General features: G+C 41.5%; 1 protein-coding gene across 11 annotated transcripts in view; it reads left to right on the top strand.

The window, feature by feature from the left end:
- Nucleotides 1-20,876, top strand: part of STOX2 (storkhead box 2) — a 175,586-nt gene that overhangs the window by 109,136 nt on the left and 45,574 nt on the right. The window lies entirely within an intron of this gene.

The raw sequence follows: 20,876 nt of genomic DNA, 5'->3' as shown, positions 1-20,876 counted from the left end.
ATAATACGGTATTTGTCTCTCTCTGTCTGACTTATTTCACTCAGCATCTTAGTACCCTCAAGATCCATTCACGTTTTCACAAATGGCAAGATTTCACTCTTTATAGCTGAACAGTATTCTGTTGTGTATCTGTATCACAGCTTCTTTATCCACTCGTCTGTCGATGGGCACTTAGGTTGTTTCCATGTCTTGGCTATTGTAATAATGCTGCGGCACATGTCTTTTTGAATTAGCGTTTTCACTTTCTTTGGGTAAACACCCAAGAGTATGGTAGTTCTATTTGTAAGTTTTTGAGGAACCTCTGTACCGTTTTGCATAGTGGCTCTGCCCCAATTTACATTCCCACCATCAGTGCACGAGGGTTCCCTTTTCTCCACACCCTCACCAGCACTTGTCATTTCTTGTCTTTTTGATGATGGCCATCCTGACAGATATCAAATGATCTCTCCCTGGGGTTTGGATTTGCATTTTCCTGGTGGTGAGTGATGCTGAGTCTCTGGAGCTTGTGTTTAAAATATATGAGGGAAAAAAAAGTCATTTAAGTATAAATTGTCTATTTGCATTTGAGCACCAAGATGTCTACTAGTAAAGAATTGTTTGGAAGAACTTATTTATTCAGCAAATCATGAAACTGCTCTATTATAAACCTATCATTCATTCATTCAGCAGATATTTATCTGGTATCTACCTTGTCCAGACCTTGCACTAGATACTGGGCATATCAACAAAGAAGATAAGACACATTTACAGAACAATCTGCAATATGACACCATTTAACTGGTCTTTTATGATGCACCTAAAAATGCCCAATATTGTTTTTGCATACATTTACATACATCAAAGTGTTTTAGGTGTACTAGAAGGGTTGACATCAGGTTCATGAGAGTGCGTGCCTCTGGGTATGGAGACAATGAATGCATCCCCTTTACCTGAAAGATTTTATTTCTCCTGTAGTAAAAATTGACAAAAAATGGGGAAAAAGACAAAATTTCAATAATTGCCAATTTGAGGCTGTGGCTATGCAGGTGTTTGTTATTTTAAAAAGTTCTTTGTATTTTAAAAATTTCTCCGCAAAGGGGATACACAGCAGAATCCCAGTTGCAGAGTTTGGGGGATGGAGGCAGAGGAGACAGAAGACAGATCTCATGTTAGCGGAGAGTCAGCTGTGATAGGACAGCCCTTTGTTGGTGAGAAAGCAAAGTGACTTATTGATTATTTATCGATTATAGCATGGCTTAGTGATTTATTTAGACCAGTGAGTAATTCTGTCCTTCAGGTTTTATCAGTTGTTTCCACGTTGCATCTATATTTTGAACACAATGTAGTGCTCACGCTGGTTCTGATGGGGATAGGGTGCTGTGAGCGCCCGCAGACCTGCATTTAGAAGTGGCACCCGTGGCATTTCTTGGGAGGAGAAGTTTTGTGAAAACGGAGAGGTTTGATTTTCTTGGAAGATTATACATGTTGCAGTTGAGGAACAGGTTGAGGAAAACCACGTCCAGCAACTGTTTTACATCCCGGCAGCCAAAGTGCCCTATTTCAGCAGTGAAAGAGGACTCTGTAGTTTAGGTTCTGACTCGGACATTTGGAAATGATCTCTTGTCCTTGCTCAGAACGTTCTTTCATGTTTGGTTTGTTTTGCTGGGACGCATTGTGTCCTCTCTCCTTGCTGAGAACTGTAGTCATTTCATCCTCAGAATGTATTTCTTTAAGCTCCTTAAAAAGCTTCAGTCATGAACTGCTTAATGTTCTAAATCTGAATAATACATTTTGAATGTAGCTACATAGGTCCGTTAGGACCCCAGTGTTTTAAATGGAACACTTTAAAATTTTTTCTCTGCAAATGGGCACTCAGGGTGTAAATGATTTTGGTAAGAATGCAGTTAATACTTTCTAGGTACAACTGTTCTCATTCTAAAACAAATAGGACGTATTTGCTGGATTCGAGGTAACAAACGCTTTTTAATTGTTCCAAATGACCTCTCGGTGTTTAATAAAATAGCAGTATCACTTAGTGGTTAAAATTGTGGGCTTTTGTAGTCACACTGACTGGATTTCAAGTCCTGGGTCCACCTTTTATTCGCTATGTGACGTCAGGCAACCTACATACCTTTTCTCAGCTTTAATTTGCTCATTTGTAAAATGACTGTTGTAGGAATGACTTCTTTAGAGATTATTGTTGTGAGGATTAAGTGGGCTTGTGTGTGTGGAAAAGTACCAGACACAGAGCAAGAACGTAAAAGTACGTAATACCTGCTGTCGGTCTCAGCGTTTCCTGGGGTATTAATTGTGTAGTTTGTGGGGCAGGTGTGACGTTCCCTTCTCGTGCAGCACGCGCCCTGAAACGTGCCCTGTTGTTTTCGTGTTGTGTGGTTGTGCCCAGAGCGTCACTCCTCCACCAGTGGTCTGTGTTACTTAATTTCTTTGTGCTTCTGTTTCCCTGTCTGTAAACAGTGATGATAATCCTGCCACTTCGCTGGGTTGTCGTGACGATTACATAAAGTAACAGTTGCCTTGCTCTGCAACACGCCGTAAGCGTTTGATCCATTTTTTTTAGTTTTGTACACTTTTCTTCCCATGAAATGCCTTTCCCCCTTCCTCCTTCCCGAAGCCTCCTTGGCTGTCGTCTTCCCTGCTGCATGTTTTAGGGTTTTCCCGAGCAGCTCAATGGCCCCTCTGGTGTGTGCCGACACCCTTTTGTACGTGCTAATGTTACAGCACGAAGCGCATCGTGTTACAGTTAGTTGGCTTCTTACTTGGTTCTCTGCTACCCTGAGTTATTTTGACGAGGCTCTGTTGTAACCAGCTTCCATGTAAAGGTCAGTAGAGAGGGATGCTTGACAAGTATGTGGGACCTTTTTTTTTTCCAAAAGTAAAAGCCAATAGTTTTTAGGTTGCACATTTATTATTTGTCCTTAGACTGATAATGTAGCATTTCACAACGGGTAGGCGGATTGTTTCCCAATTTAGATCCACATGTTGTCAGTTTAACACATAGTTTGGGGAATAATCACTAGGCAGGGACCCAGGTGCTCCCCAGGCTGTCCCCCTAAGGACTTTGTCACCTTTGGATACACTGTTAACTTATTAATGCTTTATTTTTAGAACTGAGATCATGAAACCTAACTCACTGGGTGGCTGTTAGGATTAAATGAAAGATCATGGAAGGTGCTGTCCCTGGGGCTTAGGTGGTGCTCAGTAAATCTTAGCTCCTTTCTTCTCTTTGCTCTCAGTTTATCCGTGGCTGAAATAAGATACTCATTCTTAAAGATCGGGAGAAAAATAATACAAGGGGTATCTGCTAACTCAAGGTCCACGCAGTAGTGGTGTTACCGTTTTGATAACATTTTGCACGGTCTAATGGGGAGATTGATGTTACTGGTCCCACAGTTGGGCTGAGGCAGCGTTCACAGCCACCAACCAGACATAAACGTGTTAAGTCAAAGGAAGAAGGGGAAACGTAACCTTCAAGGAGAGGAGAGCGCAGAAGTGATCTCAAGTCATAAAAACTCAGGAGCCAAATGACTAAACCAGTACTCAAATGGGCAAATTTTAAAGGAAGCACAGTATGAATTCTTTAAGCATGGGAATCCAAAGTTATCATTTTCCTTCTGTTCTTCTGTTACTTTAATTTCAAGAAACTGCCAAGATAGTCTTAATATTTTGGATTTGTGATTTGCTGTACTTTCTTAATTTTAATACCAGCTCATTTCAGATTTTCACCAAATATTTTAATTATTTTTAATCCTATTTCTTTACTGAGTTCTTATTGTTGTTTCAGCCTAGGGGAGGGTCTCATAAATTTAAAAATTGAGCCAAATTCATTTTCTTCTGCATTTACACTCCACCTTTGGCCATGTCACCTTTCCCCACTTTTCACCTGTCATGTGTGTACCTCTGCAGGCTTTAAAGTCTCCCAGTGATACTTCGTAACTTGAATTAAAAATCTTAAAATTTTCATTTTAGGCATGCTTTTCTCACATTGGACAGCATTTTTCATTTTTTAAATTACATCCGATTCATCTGCTAACTGTGTTGCACGTATTAAGTTATATTGTTGTTTCATAGAAAGGATAGCTGAAGCTGAAATTCTTTTAGTTTTTATTTCTCCAGGTAGACTAAAAAACACTTAATTAATTCATTCTTTTTCTTCCAGTTGAAATATAGTTGATTTACAATGTGGTGTTTGTTTCTGGGGTTCAACATAGTGATTCTGTCATACACACATATATATGTATATTTTTTTCATATTCTTTTTTATTATAGGTTATTACAAGCTATTGAATATAGTTCCATGTGCTATATGGTAGGACCTTGCTGCTTGTCTGTTCTGTATATAGCAGTTTGTATCTGTTAATCCCAGACTCCCAAATTATCCCTCCCCTGCCCCTTTCCCCTTTGGTAAGCAGAAGTTTGTTTCTATGTCTCTGAGTCTTTTTCTGTTTTATAAAGAAGTTCATTCATTTACATCATTTTTTTTAGATTCCACATGTAAGTGACATCACATGTTATTTGTCTTTGATTTACTTCAGTCAGTGTGATAATCTCTAGGTCCATCCATGTTGTGCAAATGACATTATTTCATTCTTTTTAATGGCTGTATAGTATTCCTCTCTCTGTGTGTGTGTGTGTGTGTGTGTGTGTGTGTGTGTGTGTGTGTGTAGGTGTGTGTATGTGTATGTATACACACACACACCACATCTTCTTTATCCAGTCATCTTTTGATGGACACTTAGGTTGCTTCCATGTCTTGGCTATTGTACATAATGCTGCTGTGAACATTGGGGTGCAGGTGTCTTTTCGAATCTGACTTTCCTTCAGATATATTCCCAGGAGTGGGATTGCTGGTTCATAGGGTAACTCTATTTTTAATTTTTGAAGGAATGAATCTCCATACTGTTTTCCATAGTACCTGCACCAGATTACATTCCCACCAGCAGCATAGGAGAGTTCCTTTTCCTCTGCACCCTCTCCAGCATTTACAGTTTGTGAACTTTTAAAAGATGGCTGTTGTGCCCGGTGTGAGGTGATATCTCATTGTCATTTTGATTTGCATTTTCCTGATAAAAATTAATTTATTCCTGTACTTAGCACACATCGTGGGCCTGGCGGCGGTCTCGGTGCTGGAGGTTTGTGTGAGGGTGTCTGCTGCTGAGTGTGAACCTACAGTTTAGTGGGAGAGACAGAATCAAACAAGAGGGAAGCTAAGCAGGTGACAGGAAATTTAGAAGCAGGGACCCTGACCCAGGCCGGGCCCTGGGACGGAGAGTGTCGGGCAGCAGAAAGCATTGGGGAGGCCAGGGTGGCTGGAGCTCCTGGGGGGATTGTGGGAGGGGCAGGGTGGGGAGAAGATTCTGAGTGCTCAGGGCATCCCTGGCTGACCTCCATCCAGCAAGTGGAATGGTGTGACTGACATAAAAGATGACTCTGTGCTGAGGAGAAGGGAGGGCAGGCAGCTAGCTGGTTAGGGGTATGACAGTATATAAGACCTGGTACCCCTAAGGAGCATATAGTGTGCTGGGGACTCCAGACAAGGGAACGGGCAGCTGGGGAGAGCCTTGAAGGGAATGATTTCAGAAGCTCAGAGCTCTGCAGGAACTCAGGACGGGAGGAGAGAATGGCCACCAAGCGATCAGCTGTTGTCACAGCACAGAACACCCTGCACCCCACGTTAAAGAGTTGTTAGTTTCAGTAAGAAGAGTGAAGGGGAGCAGTTGAAAGGCATGTCAGGGGAGTGATGTGACCACGCTGAGTCACATTAGAAAGCCCCTTCCCCTTCACTGTGGAAAAAGGATCTGGGGCTACGGGATAGGTTGAAGGAGCAAGGCCTTGTTTGATTGCATCGCTGCCTCTTCGCAGAAATTTGCATCAATGATCTGGAGGTAGACTACATCCAATTTTGTGGGGTTTTTTTAAGTTAATTAATTACTTTTTTACTGAAATCTAGTTGATTTACAATGTTGTATCAGTTTCTAGTGTATAGCATAGTGACTCAATTATACACATATATACATACTCTTTTTTATTACAGGTTTCTAGATTTTAAAAAGTTGGTGATTGACCATCTTCGATACCCAGTGCTTTTCCTGTAACCTTTTTTAGTTCTTAACACATTAAAGCTGTTTTGTTTTCTGTGAAGTAAACAGTACTGGGTTTCCAGCCTCTCTTTCTCAGAAAGCTTCAGCACTGAACAAATGTATTTAAGAGTTTTCTCAAAAGGCGAGAGAGGGAGTGAATGTAAAATAACCCAAGTCATGCATATTTCAAAACAGGAGAATTGCTGCAGAACCCACATGTGCCTTTTTTTTTTAAAGAGATGTTTTAACGGAGGTCTGATGATGTAGATTTGTTCTGTGTATCTTAAAAACCATAACACGTCCCATTTCACAAATTACCTACGATTCATAGTGTTCTTCTTCTAAATATAAAAGTAGAGAATCTGTTACTGTTTTTACCTTCATTCTAGAAACTTTATTGGAGCTTTTTCTTGGTTCTGAATTACTTGAAATCAACTTCATGATCATTTTAAAAAATGTATACAGATCTCTTCAATATGTATTAAATTCCTTTTCACAAAAGTAATTTAGTTAGGGGTTTTTCTATTAAATAATATTTTCACCACTTTAAAAATCTGGAGACCTTAAAAATTTTCAAGATAATTGGGGTAAACAGAAAGGGAATTTAAAGGGCTGTGAACTAGGAGGAGCATATTAAAGGTTTCTCCATCTAGACAGTCTGAAAATCAATGGCAGTGGCTCCCAGAACTTGCCAGGGGAGGACCGGTTTTGTGACATGTAGGCCTCTGGAAGGGAAAAAGAGTCCCATGGTCAAATTGGTTTGGGAAATACTGGATGAAACAAAGTTAAACTACTTTCATTATGTTTGGAGCCATAAATATGCTAATATGAGTAGTAACTCTCCCAAAGGGGGTATAACATGTTTCCCAGGCCGATTCGACCACAAACCATTTTTTTTTAAAGAAGTGTTTTCTGGGACTAGTGTTTTTTTGGAACTTATTTTGGAAATGCTAATCTTTTGTGCCGGGGGCTGCTGAGGGGAAGTGGGGTACAGGAACGTACTTCCTAGCCCCATGCGCGGTTACCTCTTCATGGCCTTGTGATGTAAGAGCCCCTTTACTCCCCTCGCTACAGGTCCTGGAGGGCAGCGGCTCTCTCTTGTTCATGTTGGTTCCCCAGTGGCAAGCCTAGGACCTCACTTGTTTAGGTGATTTGATTGAACATTTTTTTCTGTGCCATGCACTGGTAATGAGATATGTTACTATTATACCCATTTTACAGATGAGGAAACCGAGACCCTCAGAGGTTAAAAACTTGCTCAAAGTCACTTCATCCTAGTTTTGTTTTTGTAATTTAATTTTTTTTTACAAAGGTGATTATGTATATGTTAAAAAGTCAAATAATACAATTGTCAATAGTAAGTACACATACACACTCTCCTGTCTAGTACAGTCAGTCCTCTGTATCGGCAGATTTTGCTTCTATGAATTCAAACAACCACTGATTGAAAATACTTGAAAAAACTTCCAGAATTCCAAAAAGCAACTTGAATATGCCTCGCGCTGGCAGCTATTTACATAACATTTACATTGTATTTACAACTATTTACATATCATTTACATTGTATTAGGTGTTATAAGTAATCTAGAGATGATTTAAAGTTATACGGGAGGATGTGCAAAGGTTACATGCAAATTCTGTGTCATTTTATATAAGGGACTTGAGCACCTGAGGATTTTGATGTCGAGGGGGTCCTGGAACCCATTCCCCACAGATACTGAGTGACAACTGTACAGTGAGAAATACCAATCACCCCTCACCCCCACCCCCCACATTTCTAATCCCCATTTCCCAGGGGCACTCTCTTTAGGCTCTTTTCTTATTTCTTTGGTATTTATTCAGTTTCTAAATAATGTGCTTGTAATGCTGTACCCTGGCTTATTAATTTTGTCTTACTTATCCTTCCAATGGAGCTATATGAGAATTCAAAGATAGAATCAATAATCAGTGTTCATGTTTTGAGGACTGTGTAACTTTGTATTCTTTGAAGCATCAGGTGTTGTATATGAGTACATTTACTTTCTTATACAACCGTTTGTTTTGCCTGGAGTTATGTCTTTGTTTTTAATTGCATACATTTTTATACATCTTTAATTTTTTAATTTAATTAATTTTTAAAAATTTTAATGTTTTTTCAAAGTGCTCTAGTATTTTGGATAACATATCCATTCCAGTATTTTCTTGGAGACTTTTCTTTGGGAGCACCCGGTCCTCTCACCTGTCCTGAGGTAATTGCTTTCCAGGCTGGCCAGCAGCTGTTAACGTCTCAATAGTTTTCTCCCCACCACTCCAGTGTTAGATCCACTGTATTCCAGGCCCCACGTCTTCCTATTCCTTGATTTACCTCCTTATTTTGCTGGGCCACATCTCTGACAGCCTCCTGGGAATATTAATCTTAGGAATTTGCGGGAGGGTTCTTCTGCTCTGTGCCTTGTCTGCATTTCTTTTTTCTTTTTTTTTTTTTAAGCATTTTTTAATTGAGTGATAGTCATTTTACACTGTTGTGTCAAATTGTCTGCATTTCTTTTAAAGTTTCTTTTCTAGCTTTTGTTGTGTTTTGATCTCTAGAGGGGCTGCAGTGCTGTTCTGAAGTTCTGTAGGGGGAGGGGTTCCATTGTTGCGCTTTCCTGCAGAGAGATCTATCTGCAGGCGCTACAGTGGAGCTTTTTTCTCGGACCAGACAGTTTCCCCCAAAGTCTGCCAGTCTCAGACTGGCTGCCAGCATTCTAGAAGCTGAGGAATGTCACTTTTCACATAATCCCACTCTGTTCAGTATCTTATTACCCACCTCAGCTTTGGGTCCCTAAGTCAAAAGTTATCTGGTTTGACTTCTCCAGAATGTAAAATTTTTGCCAAGGTTGAGAGGTAGCTGTATTAGATGGAGGAGTGAGGCTGAGTGCCCAGATGCTCCTTATAAGGTTTTGCAAACAATAGTCCTTTTTTCAGTCTGTTTCATACTTCACCTTTAACAATACCTGCATTCCAGAGACTTTCCAGGTTTCTTTCCCCTGTCCAGTCTTGTAAAATAAGACTTACAAAGTAAGTGCTATGAACACCAGTATACTCTTCACCTAGATTTACTAATTGCTAACATTTTGCCACATTTGTTCTGTCTTTCTATCCATCCATCCAGCCAGCCAGCCAGCTAGTATGTATCTACCTTCTGTACCATTAGTTGCAAATACCGTTACACTAGAATTACCAAATTCAGAAAGTGGAACATTGCTGTAATACGGTTATCTAGTGTACAGTTCATTATTCAAATGTTTGCTACTGTCCCTATAATGTGCTCTATAGCTGCTTTTTTTAATTCTTATTTTTTAATTCCAAGCTCTCATCAGTCATCATGTGTGACATTTAGTTGCATGTCTTCAGTTTTTTAATCTAGAAGAGTTTTCTGGCTCTCTCTTGGCTTTTATGACATTAACCTTTAAAAAATATTTCAGGCTGGTGGTGTTCAGAGTGAGTGTTCCTTGATTTGAAGCATGTCTGGTTATTTTTATGATTAGATTTAGATTAAATACCCTTTGGTATTGTGTTGTGTTTTTCAGTATAAGGCATTAGGAAGCATGGTGGCTCTCTGTCTCATTGGTGATGCCAGGTTTGATCATTTGGTGACAGTGGTGTTAGCTTGGCTTCTACGTTGCTTTTATTCCCCTTTGTAATTTAAAAGTAATCTATCTGTTGATATTTTGAGACTACATGAATCTCCAACAATCTTTTCCCCTATGGTTTTACCATCCATCAATAATTCTTGCTTGTATCATTTTTATCACAGTGGTGGTTACACATGCGAATTCTAATTCTGTAACTTCCTCTTAAGTTATGAATTGGCATTCATTTGTTTTAAAGAAAAACACTATCCTTTTATGCACACCCTGTAATTTGTGTGTGTGTGTGTGTGTTTCGTTTTTAATTTTGGGGTGGGAGGTAATTAAGTTTATGTATTTCTCTATTTCTCTTTTTTTAATGGAGGTACTGGGGATTGAACCCAGGACCTTATGCATGCCAAGCACACTCTCTACCAGGTGAGCTGTACCCTCCCCTCCTTGTTTGTTTTTTTATCACAGTGAACTCATGGATTCTTTTCTATTCAGCGTAGTATAGTCTTTTGTATGCATGCTATTTGATGTTCAGCTTGTTCCCAAGTTAGCCATAGAAACCCCTTCAGTCTGGTTCCTGAGTCTTTTGAGGTGTCCCCATCAGTTTTTGAGCCTTTTCTTGCTTTCTGGCACAAAAAGATGTTCCTGATGCACTAAGCGTTTCCTGCCTCTAAGGAACACCTTTTTCTTTTAGTGGAAACCGTATTTAGAACCCAGATAATGAAGACTGAGTGGGCTCATTCCTACTGGGGTCGCCTTGCTTCTAGAGATTTTCATTGGACAGAGCTGAAGGGAAGATCCAACACACACATTACAGAGCTTTTTTTCTCCTTTCCCCAATGCGCATTTGTTTAATCTTTCTCCTACAATATATTTACAAATTTTCTCAGCCTAGCCATACACACAAAGTCGTTTCAGGAATTACGACACCCACACCACCATCCGTGGTTCACTTTGCCTCTTGTATTATATTTAAACTTTCTTCACTCTCTTAATTCAACTACCGCTCATCCATCTGCTTGTCCAGCTTTCAGAATTATTTGAGGGTTTCATCTGCTTTTATCTTCTCTCTCATTCTCTTCTTTTTAGTTCCTCGTACTGTCACTTTAGTGGGAGTTGGGAGCTACTGTTTACAGTCTGCCGTGTTTAACCAAGAGCCTCGTGGCGGATGTTCCATCTGCTGGTTACTTGGAGTGAGAAGGCGGGGAGGAAGGAAACAGTATTTACCTTTGGTACCCGACAGGGCTCTCCCAGTCACCTCTCCTTCACTTTCACAGCGGGCATGCTTCCCACATCCCTCCCAGGCGAATCAGAATTCTCTGCGGCTTCTTTTGAGGTTTCTATTCCTAACCATCCCAGTGGCTGGGACTTCTTTTCAGTGGTAATTATTGGCAGACCCCAAGGTTCAGAGATGTGGGCACCGCTGGAGGGAACATGGCCTGTCTGATTCTGTGTCCGCACCGTGCTCGTGGCCTGACTGCTCACGTCAGGTCGTCCCGGATGACTCTGGACAGAGAAATGAGTAGACCCTCCTGGGAGGAAAAATAAAAATCGAGCCGCCCACCCGGGCCTGATTCTAATGTGGTGATTTCCCACTTAACTGAAATTAGTGCCGACTTTTCCCGGAAACTGTATTTGGGCTTTCCAAACCACTTTGATGTCTGCTATCTCTGCTTCTTCACGGTGAACGTTGTTTCAAATTTTAATGTTCTTTCTACTTTATGAAATATGTTAAGTGGAACCCTGAAATAGCAAGAGAAAATTGTACCTGAGAATTCTAAGAATGCCTTCAGTATCAGCTCCACTTACGAGGTGTAACTAGACGTCGAAAGGGAGCTTTGAAAAGGCCGTCTGTGTGAGGTGGCCGCCATCTCTGGGGGAGTTGGGGAGCTTTGGTAAACAAAAGCTGGCATTTTTCTTTCCGTGGGTTTTCGGCTGCAGAGCTGCTGTCTTTATGCTGCCCCAGCAGTGGTACATGTTGGTGGTCAAATCTAAAACATATGGCAGGTTCCCAGGCATGCATTTTTGCTGAAAACCTCCACTAGCACTTGCCATATTGGCAGTTTTTACAGGATCTTGTCCTCGGCGCTTTTATTTATTTATTTACTCTGCTTGCATTGTGGAATTGTGGGTAAAAAGCTGCTTTACACTGGAATCATGTTAAGTGGAAAAAAAAAAAAAAAAAAGAAACATTTAAAGAACATTTTTGGCCAAGAATAACATGAACATTTCAACATCAATCATCTTTGCCGAATTGGCTTCGTCTGTTTCAAAACAGGAAGAGCATCCTTAGCGACGTTCATGGTTTGGTTTTGCTTTGCTGCAGACGAGGTTTAGCGACACATCCCATCTGGCTGAAGCTCCATGCAGTCTCTCTATTGATTGGTTGTATTGGGACTTCATGGGAGTGTCCTTCAAATCGCTTTTCCCAGCATTTTTAAAAGCTCCACTGGGGGGAGAAAAAAGAAAGAGAGGGAGAGAGAAGAAAAAAGGGACCTGCATTGTTTCAATTTGCGTCCAACATGCAAAACATAGTCCTAAATTTTTAATTAGCTAAGTGAGTGGTGAAAAGGGAAAGTAATATAACAAGCCTCCGTGAGCAGCTGGGATGTGTTGCCATGACAACAAGTTCAGCAGGCTGCCAGCGAGCATGTCAATGGGTAATATTGGGAGAGGGCTTTGAAACAGTGCCTGCTAGCCACAATGTGATTGGTCACGCCTCTGTTGTCTTTGTGTGAACCGGGGGATGCTGGGTAAGACCTACAGTGAATGCTCAGCTTGTCTCAAGGCTGCAATGAGGTAATGCTTCTGAATCTTTGGGGATTATGAGCTCCTGCCTCCAAAAGACTGCAGTCTCGAGTGTTTTCATTCCTATTGGCATTAATTACTGACTGTGTAACATGTTAAGAAGTTTTTCAGCTGCTTTTATTCATTCTTTTATACGTGCATTTATATATTATAGATAACCTAACACGTGTGTATGTTGCATTTGGAATCTCAAGCGTATTCTAAAAAAAAAAAAAAAAAAAAAAAGATCACCCTCCGTATTAGTCACTCTGCTCAGAGTCAACATTGCTTTTGATTGCTGGCATCAGTGGCAATATCTATTGATGGATAAATGATGTGTTAAAGTGCATTTATGTTGGGTAAGCAAACTTGTTCGTTTCTAGAGAATATTTTGGCGTTGATTACTTTTTAAAGTCTTTTATTTAGGATAAGTCTTCTCCTAAATATAAAGGGGATTGTAAAGAGTGTTGGTTTTGCTTGGTCAGGAGGTGTAGTTCATTTTAGATTCCTTGAAATTGGCTGGTTTATATTCTTAACATTGATCTGATACAGTTTCTTTTTCTTTTTTTTTAACTAATGGAACATAATATCTGACTACTCCACAGTTGTCTGCTGAATAATGGTGTGGCAGTTGAAACTTAAAGCTCTAAAGGGAAGCTGTATTTATAGATGCAAAGATCTAGAAATGTTTATGGCTGGCTTGTGAAACAAATACATCAAGGTGCTGAGGTGACAGAGACACAGAGCTAAAATCCTAAGCCTTAACTCTGGTCCTCGGTGATACCACGGCTTGGATTCTCTCCAGGTTTTTTTTTTTTTTTTTTTTTTTTTTGAGTGGCTAGGGAATGTTTGATCACATTCGTGAACAGGAGCCTCATGCCCTGGAAAGGTTAGGGCAGCATCTGCAGATGCCGTGGGTCTAACTCGGGGGAGGCCGAGTGGATGACCTGGTGCATCTCGTCACAAATGAAAAGCAGGTGAGCTGGCTTTTGGACAGAAGTGGTCGAGCTGTCATATTGCTGCCCTGTTGTATTTACCTCACAAAGAGTTCATAAAAATTTATAAGCCTTTAAATGGATTTTTAAAAAAAGAGTAAAAACACCTCTAACGGTAACAAATGGTCTCTGCTGCTGCATAATGCAGTGAACTCTGCCAGCTACCTTGCTTTATTGGAGGTCAGGCCACGGGCATGTGGTTGAAACCAGATGATCATCCGGCGCAAGCATCACAGTTCGTGGAAGACAAGGCCACGCCGCAGGCGTCGGTATCCGGCCTCCCTGCGACCACAGCTCTTCATGCTTTAAAAGAATTTAAAGGCTGCTTTTAATTTTACTTGTCTGGATGGCTTTGTTTATGAAGACTTATAAACAGAGCTGAGGATAAATAAATGTGAAAGTATATCTAGGTTTTAAATGATTGGGTTCAAAGGACTTGTGGCACCGATAGGATCTCGGGCTGTGACTTCTCACCAACATGCTGATGCTGTCTAGCGGCACAAATGCCCGAGCCAGACAGCCTGCACTTACTCCCTAAGTGCGGAGGCCCTGGAAGGAGGCCAGAGGCCTTTGTCTAAAACAAGGCGGGATGCAGTGACCCTGTGGAGCATGCCAGAAAAATCCACCTGTTGATAGGACAAGCACTTTTTCTCCAGGAAAAATCTGATGCTCTGTTATCTTCACTTCTTTGGGGATAAGTTGCTTGTGTGCCTTCAAATCTCAGGCAGGCCTTGCTCATGGAAACCATTTTCAGGTTCACTAACAATTCTGAGTTTTCATAGAATTGGATACTCTGTCGTATAGTCCAGTTGTTACAGGGCAGGATGTGTTACCTTTGTTATCTTACAGGCTATGAAAAGGTCCTGATTTCAAAATTTGGAAATCTTACTTATTAAGCCTTATGGGAAGGCATCTTTCTTTTGGGTAATTCTGTGCTCACTTGTTTCCCTTCATCAAGTAAGCAAAATACGAATCTCTTTTATTCGGGTGATTTAGTGTGTCTCTGTGGATCAGATCACGATACTGCAAAATCTTCATTATTAAGTCATTTTATCATGCAAAATGAGCATGTGAAAGATTCAATGAAAAGTCAAGAAACTTGCTGTTTAATTTACTATTTCACAAGCTTTTTGCTGGTTCCAAAGCCCTCTTGAAGAGGAGAAATGGCAAGTTCCAACTGGCCTGAGTCATTTTGTCCTGTGACAGGCTCCACCATCAGTGACTTCTGATGGATGCGAAGCTTGATGTCTATAGAGATTAATGGCAGATTAATCATCTGACTTTCATCACTAATATTTTCGAATGAAGCTAGTGGCTCAGTAAAGGGCTTTGTTCGAAAACAATGTGCAATTGAAAATACTGATGGTTTGTAAGGTTTTCAAAAATACGACCCTTCAGGCAAGTCTGGAGGGAAAAAGTATGCTTTTAGATAATTTGAGGGATTCAAGAGATTAAAAAATACTTTTCTTTAAAAATTCACTCTTTACAAACTAAGCCCAAACTAAGTATTTATAAAATGGGATTTACTGAGCAGCAGAAGCAAATGTTTTTGCAGGAAAAGCAAAAGTTTAAAAGAAGGAGAATAAAATTAGGGGCTCTGCAAGGTAGACTTTCAGAAGTCTTAAGGCTTTGGAGTTAGACAAAATTCTAATTGTTCTGCATTCCTTCAGTGTGACTTTTGGTCCTTCTCCCTTGTAACCTAATCACAGAAGTCACTGCCTCCCAGGGGTGGGAGCAGGAAGGTGAGGGGACCCATGTGCCCACCCGGATCTTTATTCTAAGGGAAGCTCTTTCGAATGGAAACAGGAGGAGGAGGGAGTAACTGTTATCCCCGGTTGACAAAAATGTGGTCTCTGTTCTCATGGACTTTATTACGACATCAAAAAGTTGCATTTGTATAACCCTTAACTTCACTAACAAAGTGCCCTGAAAGTAATTTTGGTAAATGGCACAACTTCTTGTAATAGGCAACTCAATGCTACATGTTGCTTTCATCCAGTTAGTAGCATTATAGTATTACTAATATGATAAAAACAAAAGCTTACAAGTTCACGGTATGCTGATTCAGTATGTTAATAATTGAAACAGGGACTGGTGTGACGTGTACTCCATTCACGAAGAGAGGGTTTTCTAGTTGAGTTAACAGTGCTGGAAAATACACAAAGGCAAGTGTTTGCTTTAGAGAATAAACTTTGCAAGTCAGTTCTTCAGATGGATCATGAATTAATATTCAGATGTTATGTTCAGAAAGGACATGCCTTAGGAAGTTGTATGTGATACATAATGCCACAGTGCTGGAAGAGCAAATGCTGCCTTTAGCAATTGCCCCGTGTTTATCTTGGCATCCCTGACTTGATAATTTGGAGATCTTTATTTTCCTTTTGTCCTCATAGGACCTGGCCTTGTACTAAGTATAAAATAGGTGCTCATACACATATCTTATCGGGTTGTTAAAAAATTTGGTGGGTTTTTACATGGAAAAGTTACCTTTGACCTCAGACACAGGAAATGGAAGGGTTTTCTGAAATCTTAGGTATGGTGCCAGTTGAATTTCCTTATCATCAAATAGTTTCTCCTCTCTCTCTGGTTCCTCCTTCAGTCCACGTAAAAGTCTAATCTTGAAATTTGAAATTTCACTAAGAAAGGAAATACCGTGGTTGAATTTATTTTATTTTTTATCTAAGTGTAGTTGATCTACAGTGTTGTGTTATGTGGTTGAATTTGTGTGGAAGCAGTTATATTTTGTGTATGAATGTTTTAGCCGCTCTTTGGCTCTTGTAAGCTTCAGCATTTTCTCGGTGAGCAGGGATGCGGGCTGGGGAGTAGCGTGCAGGTTTGGAGTCCTGGACAGACCGCATCTGAATCCTGCGTGTACCGCTTACTTACCGGGAGACGTAGAGCAAATGCTTAGTCTTCAGTCTTTCAGTGAGGACTGGCCCTACGTCCTGGGGTTGTAGTAAGTAAGGTTCCCTATGTGAAGTGCCTGATTCCAGCACCTGCCCTGAAGTAGCTGCTCAGTAAGTGCCAGTGACATTTAATTGCTCCAGTGACCAAATTCTTTTAGCCTTAATAGGGTGTCTTTCCTGCTGGGATAGGAGAAAAACGATTTGTTCTTCAACTCTCGTACGTTATTCTAGAGGGATATCTTTCTGATATGATGAGGAAACTCTACCATTTGTGTTTATGTAATATGCTTGGTTTCATCCACTTCACATCAGGGATGTCATTGGTATCAGCCTATTTGGAGCATTTGATATTGATGCCAGGCGTGTCAGGTAGGTATTGGAGCGTCAGACAGGAAGTGTAATCGGGCAGTCAGGCTCAGGGTGGGTGGGAGAAACCGGCAGGAGACTTTTCCAGTGGTCCAACGAGGCAGAGAGCTGGCTAACAGCAAAGCAAAGAGAAGGAACAGATCTAGAGACATCCAGGCAGCGAGTAGACTGGCTTTACTGACTCTTTAGATTATGGGACAAGGGGGCTGGTCAGTGAAGAGAAGACAGGAATCTTACATTCACAGGTCATGTGTCTGTATGGATGTTCGTGCTGTAATCCAGACTAGGAGGTACCAGAGGCAGCAAGATTTATAGGAAAGATCATAAATTCAGTTTTGGGCATGTTGAGTTTGAGGCACACGGGACGTCTACATGGGGTTGTCTGGTAAGGAGAGAGGAGAGAGATGGGGAAGCTGGAGAGAGTTTTAGCACCGGAAAGGGAGGCTCGGCCCCCGTCAGCTCTGTGTGGCTGAGGGCTACCACCGGGGTCCTGGCTGGGGGGCCTCTGTTGGGTATGCAGCAGGGGAAAAGAGCAGGATGGAGGTTGCAGCCCTTGCAAGCGCTCCTTTCCAGAAGCAGCCAAAGGAAACTCAGACCCTAGATGTGAATTTAGCATCTAGATTTCCTTTTAATGGTTTAAACATGACCGGTTTCCCCAAAGAAATTGATAGGTCAACTGTTTGGAACTGAAAAGCCAGCGCTGGAAAGACCCACAGTTGTCGATGTCAGCTCTCCTGCGTTTGCCTGACAGGCTGACGGGCTCCCCGGGTCCGTCGGCGGTCTTGCCGTTCCCTCACGCCGCACCCTCCCAGTAGCTCACTCTCTCCAGAAGCTGTGTCGGCGGTGGTTATGCGCTCAGGCCAAACCACACAGCTCAGTCCATGGAGTAAAAGTACTACAGATGGCCGGAGGAAACAGAAGATCCTGAACACTAAAACCGAAACATAGAATTAAAAAATGATTGTTGGCCATCTTCAGGGTGAGGGCTTCAGCAAGTTTGTAATTAGAGGGAATGACCTAGGACACATGTGGAAACTGTGACTTAATCTTCTGAGCGCTTTGGAGAGCTGTTAAAAGAAGGAAATTGTTCCCTACGTTACCAAGTTTTGCTTAAAACCTTTTCCCCTTCCCTCAATACACCTATTTCAATGTCAGAGTTGTTATGTTTATCTGTCATTAAAGCTGTGTAATGACTGGGACCCTAGGCAAGTAACTTAACTCTCCTGGGCTTCATGCATAACACGGAGGTAATAATATTTATTTTGTGAAGTTCTTGTGACAGATAAATGAAATGGCATATGTAAAGCCCTCTTGATAATGCGTGGTTCATTTAGGCACTGAGTAAAGTGTAGGTATTGTTATTAAGAAGGGGAGGGAAGGGGGGAATATTCTGAGGTAGTAGGTGGGCATTAGGAGTGAGAGGAAACTGGTTTAAGATGATGGGGGTGGGTGCCATTATCAGAAAAGTAAATGCTGTTAAGAGGAAGAAACGGGGATGGGATGGTATCTGATTGTCCTCAAGGATGCAGGAAGGATGGGGGGAGAGTGATGAATGTACCCTGGCCACCCGCGGGGGTTGTTCGTAGCTTGACTTGTTGATTGCCCTGTACAACAGCTGTCTTGCTCATTTTGTTTTAGTTCTCCGAAATCACAGCTGGCTTATAAGAGCGTGAAAATGGGGTACTAGGAAGCAAATTAGTAAGAACCCAGTGTTGGATTAAAAGGATCATCAACTCTGGATTATGAAATATAGAGTGCTAAAAAAGTAGGGAACATTAAAACTTATAAATCAGTGGCTTAGTCATGCTGATCTTGGAAAGATGAAAGTCCATTTTTTTTTTAAAGCAGAAAAAGACAAAATGAAGAAGACAAAGCTGAAGGGAACACAATGAGGCGATCCAGTTAAAAACGGACTAGTGCACACTGAGTAAGTAGCTGAAAACAGTGCCTTTCATGAGTCAAGAAGATCTCAGGGTCAGTAGCACTTTGCTTTCAGACTCCTGGACATCACGGATGGAGTGGGGGATGGCTGCAGGGTGTGTGTTAGGATTGTCAATACTTGTATGCTTCCTTCCACCCACCTGAAGTCTGATGTGAGGGTTCTCAGAGTTTGCACTTCCCAGACCAAAAGCATTTCAATAAAAATCTATGTGCACCAACTTAAGATCACCAACTTTTAGTTCTTGTAAGAGAGTACTTTAAAAAAGAAAAAAGCAACAACATCTATTGTCATCATAAACGAGAGGACGTTTAACATTAAAAGCAAGGACATCTCACATGTACACAGGCGTGAAGACACACAAACAAGAGGGAAGAGCCTAGTAGAAGGCAGCTTGTAAATCAAGTCACGTTCTCTCTGCGGACAGTTTTCCTTAGTGTCCTATTGTTTTCCTTCTTTCCGTTGTGAACTGCTGAACTAGTTGTCCACACGAGCGCAGACAGATGTAGGGCCAGTATTTGGAAAGTGCCGGTCCGTCCAGCTGTCTGGACCACCCAGCTCTCAGGTGGCCGACCCAGGACAACTCGGGAGACAGAAATCCTGCCACTCCCTCTGCTACGAGCCCAGTGCTGAAACGGCTGACTCTTTTCCCGGACCACGTTGTGTCCCTGAGCCAATTTATCAAAAGGAGCTTTGTTGCCAGGGAATTTTTTTTTTCTTTCTTTCTTTCTTGAGACTAGGTTGGGTTGGGGAGGGGGTAAGGGTAGAAGAGATACAAAGTAAATAGTATAACTCGAGAAGGTGAAATTTTAAATACTTAACAACAGTTCAGTACATGTGACTTTACAGGCAAGAATATGTTAGAATCTAACATAAAGTAATAGTAGATGGTGTCACAGTGGAAATAAGGTCTTTGTCCATCAGTTGTTTGGTCTTATCACCAGCATTTTCTGGGGTGTAGAACTTCAAAGAGGACAGTTTTGCTATTCCTATGAGAATTGACTCTTATTTCAAAATATGAATGCAGTAGACATGCTGATTTTTTTTTTAAATCGAGAAAAATTTACTAATCTGAACAGATTATTAAGAGAACAGTCACCTTCATCAGTGTTTGTGTTACTTGAAAAAGACACTAGCAAAAAACCAAAAAGACGGTAACAACTTTAAAATGTGGTATGGCAGTGATTTTGTCAGCAAGGCAAAGGATAAAAGTTAAAATGTGGAAGGAAAAAAATGTACCAGGATTCTTTTATTATAAAGGGGCATACAGATAACTTTTGGTTGATAAATTTTGTAAATTTAGAGTGATTTTATATCAACAGCTGAATATTCAGAAACATTTTATTTTAACTTTTAAAAATTTAGTTTGCACTTAGTCCTGGTGTATCGACTCTGGGGTTATCATCTGCATGCTTTGCAGTTTTTAGATGTTAAATGTACGTACCTGGTGTTGTGGAGACTGTCAATCTAGGACCACAGATTTAAACAAACCAGCGTATGAAAGAGGAGATCAGTCACTTATTTCCCTCTGTGGGGACTGTGCACGCTGCTCTTTGCCCAGGTGTAGGAAGGTAACGTTATACACCCTTGCCAGCTCTCCTGTTCTCTCTCTACAACTGTGTCTGTGTGTGGCGGCGGGGGTTAGGTATTTGTATAGTTTCAGCTGAATTTTCTGTCCTAAGTCTGAGTTAGAAATCAGATTTTGCCCGCTTTATAATTTCTCATCGTTTCAATAAACCTGGGTGTTGAATGTCACATTTCAGACCTGTCCAGTCACCTTTGCTCTCCGAATACCTCTCAGAGATGTCCACACCGATAATTGAGTTTAAATGATTTCCCAGGGTGGGCAGTGAGCGCTGTGATTTCTCCGAGGTGGGAAGCTCCTCCGGGGGCCCCACGCCCCAACCCAGGCCCCATCATTTGTCCCCCTCCTCGCCTGAGTCTACCCTTCAAGTGTCCTGGGGGAGTCATGCGGAAGGAAGGGCGGTCACCACATATACTCAAGGAAAATGTTGGGGCGACTCCCCACTAGCAGCAGAGGGGCCTCCACGTGAAGCAGTCTGAGCCGAGGGGCCTTCCTCCCTGCCTCACTCGCTCCCCCACCCCAGGGCTGCTGCCAGTAGCCAGAATCAAAATCCTCATTCGGGCGGAGTAGGAAAGTTGACCCGTTACCCACGGGCCTTTTCTAACAGATCTGCTCACAC

This window comes from Camelus ferus, chromosome 26, assembly GCF_009834535.1.
Source record: "Camelus ferus isolate YT-003-E chromosome 26, BCGSAC_Cfer_1.0, whole genome shotgun sequence".
NCBI lineage: Eukaryota > Metazoa > Chordata > Mammalia > Artiodactyla > Camelidae > Camelus > Camelus ferus.
The sequence above is the reverse complement of the archived record's forward strand: the minus strand, read 5'-3'. Positions and strand labels throughout refer to the sequence as shown.